Raw genomic sequence first — 3,403 nt, forward strand, 5'->3', positions numbered from 1 at the left:
TATATATAAAAAAAAAATAATAATAATTAATAATAATGGCAGGCCTTAATGAATACACACACCACCACCAACAGTGAGTGAAACACCGGCTACCATTATTGATGATTCTCGATTGACTCTATATATATATATTATATATTATTATATATACTACATGCACAATGTACAAAACCATTGCGAAGTCGTATATTTTTATATATAAACATATTATATATATCGTCGAATCATCAAGCAAAGGATAAGCTTCAGTGGATCGCAGTATGGCAGCTGCTCAACCACTTACAACACCTTGCCCGTTACAAAAGTCGTTTACAATTGATTCTAGGCTTTGTCATTGTATTAAATAATGTTTTAATAAGTAACTAGCATTGGCACCAGGTGATCGAAGATCCTCCAAAGTTAACTATGTTACTCATAACATTGGCATCACATATTCATTGTCGTTTATAAATGCATATAAACTTTTAATGATTTAGAAGCCATACAATGCAAATTGCCCCATTTTTATCATTGCAGTCCAGCACGGATACGACCTTAGAGGCGTTCAGGCATAATCCAACGGACGTAGCGTCATACCACTGTTCGCTCGAACAAGTATTGTGCCATAGGTCCGTACCTGCGGTTCCTCTCGTACTACGCAGGAATGCTGTCGCAACAACGTTTTTGTCATTAGTAGGGTAAAACTAACCTGTCTCACGACGGTCTAAACCCAGCTCACGTTCCCTTGCATGGGTGAACAATCCAACGCTTGGTGAATTTTGCTTCACAATGATAGGAAGAGCCGACATCGAAGGATCAAAAAGCGACGTCGCTATGAACGCTTGGCCGCCACAAGCCAGTTATCCCTATGGTAACTTTTCTGACACCTCTTGTTAAAAACTCTTTAAACCAAAAGGATCGATAGGCCGAGCTTTTGCTGTCCCTGTGTGTACTGGACACCGAGATCAAGTCAGCTTTTGCCCTTTTGCTCTATGTGTGGTTTCTGTCCGCACTGAGCTGGCCTTGGGACACCTCCGTTATTATTTGAGAGATGTACCGCCCCAGTCAAACTCCCTACCTGGCAATGTCCTTGAATTGGATCATACCGGAGTAATTGGAGTTATACCAAATTCATAAATTGAAAATACACATAAATGCGCATCCTCTCATTATTAGAATTTGTTTGCAATTATATAACAAACTCATGATACTTTGATCAAGAAGCTTGCATCAAAACCCAATACCATAAGATATATAAAAATATATCCGTATAATGGCTAGGAAATGATACACGTTCCATTTAATCAAGTAAGTAAGGAAACAATAAGAGTAGTGGTATTTCATTGGCGATACTAAACCGAAATCTAATATCTCCCACTTATTCTACACCTCTTATGTCTCCTTACACTGCCAGATTAGAGTCAAGCTCAAAAGGGTCTTCTTTCCCCGCTAATTATTCCAAGCCCGTTCCCTTGGCTGTGGTTTCGCTAGATAGTAGATAGGGACAGTAGGAATCTCGTTAATCCATTCATGCGCGTCACTAATTAGATGACGAGGCATTTGGCTACCTTAAGAGAGTCATAGTTACTCCCGCCGTTGACCCGCGCTTACTTGAATTTCTTCACGTTGACATTCAGAGCACTGGGCAGAAATCACATTGTGTCAACACCCGCTAGGGCCATCACAATGCTTTGTTTTAATTAGACAGTCGGATTCCCCAAGTCCGTGCCAGTTCTGAATTGATTGTTAATTGATAATCGTTATAATTTAAAAGAGCTAAAACTGAAAGGTTTAACCCCTCCAGATTAGTATTCTTAAAAATTTTAGCAAGAAAGTTCCACAATTGGCTACGTAACTAACAATCCGGGGAACAAATGACGATCATTAAAAATAATCGAAATTCTATTTACCCAGAACGAGAACATAAACCATGTTATTGTTTCCCAATCAAGCCCGATTATCTCAATCTTCAGAGCCAATCCTTATCCCGAAGTTACGGATCTAATTTGCCGACTTCCCTTACCTACATTATTCCATCGACTAGAGACTCTTCACCTTGGAGACCAGCTGCGGATATTGGTACGGCCTGTTGAGAAGTTTGCGTGTCCCCACCATAAATTTTCAAGGTCCGAGGAGAAAATATCGACACAACAGTATATGTCATGCTCTTCTAGCCCATCTACCATATCTCTCTGCGAAAGACTTCCATGGTAGTACGGCTATAAAACAGAAAAGAAAACTCTTCCGATATCTCTCGACGGCTTCTTTATGGTCGTTCCTGTTGCCAGGATGAGCACAAGGCCCATATTTAATAACAAACGGATACTCAACAGGTTACGGAATTGGAACCGTATTCCCTTTCGTTCAAAATTATTCAAGTGTATCAATAATAATATGTATGTTGTGTATATATATATATTTTTACTTGAAAATTTTCGGCTTTCGCCTTGAACTTAGGACCGACTAACTCGTGATCAACCACTGTTCACACGAACCCTTCTCCACTTCAGTCCTCCAAGGTCTCATTCGATTATTTGCTACTACCACCAAGATCTGTACCAATGGCGGCTCCATGCAGGCTTACGCCAAACACTTCTACGCACACCATTGTACCTTCCTACTCACTAAAGTTTCAAAATTTATATTTTTATATAAATATGAATCATTTACTTTAGCGGTAATGTATAGGTATACAACTTAAGCGCCATCCATTTTAAGGGCTAGTTGCTTCGGCAGGTGAGTTGTTACACACTCCTTAGCGGATTACGACTTCCATGTCCACCGTCCTGCTGTTTTAAGCAACCAACGCCTTTCATGGTATCTGCATGAGTTGTTAATTTGGGCACCGTAACATTACGTTTGGTTCATCCCACAGCGCCAGTTCTGCTTACCAAAAGTGGCCCACTGGGCACATTATATCATAACCTTAAACTTCATTTCAAGAAAGTTAAGGTTCTTACCCATTTAAAGTTTGAGAATAGGTTAAGATCGTTTCGACCCTAAGGCCTCTAATCATTCGCTTTACCAGATAAGATTATTTTATGCAATATATAAATGCACCAGCTATCCTGAGGGAAACTTCGGAAGGAACCAGCTACTAGATGGTTCGATTGGTCTTTCGCCCCTATACTCAATTCTGACAATCGATTTGCACGTCAGAACTGTTTCGGTCTTCCATCAGGGTTTCCCCTGACTTCAACCTGATCAAGTATAGTTCACCATCTTTCGGGTCACAGCATATATGCTCAAGGTACGTTCCAGTTAGAGGTATAAATAATATAAATATTATTATACATAACTATATAGAGCGCCCCGGGATTGAATTAATAAACTATATAAAATAATTTAAAAACTAATCCCATTTGTATTGGTAGTCAAGTTAATTACGCCATTAGGTTTATAAAATAAATCCCATGACTTGCAT

The 3,403-nt window shown here is 39.4% G+C and overlaps 1 pseudogene; it reads right to left on the reverse strand.

Moving 5' to 3' along the window:
- Positions 1 to 219: 219 nt before the first annotated feature.
- On the reverse strand, positions 220 to 3,403 carry LOC115633578 (annotated as a pseudogene; the record flags this gene model as incomplete).

Source organism: Scaptodrosophila lebanonensis, unplaced genomic scaffold, assembly GCF_003285725.1.
Source record: "Scaptodrosophila lebanonensis strain 11010-0011.00,11010-0021.00 unplaced genomic scaffold, SlebRS2 tig00001463-arrow-arrow-pilon, whole genome shotgun sequence".
Classification (NCBI taxonomy): Eukaryota; Metazoa; Arthropoda; class Insecta; order Diptera; family Drosophilidae; genus Scaptodrosophila; species Scaptodrosophila lebanonensis.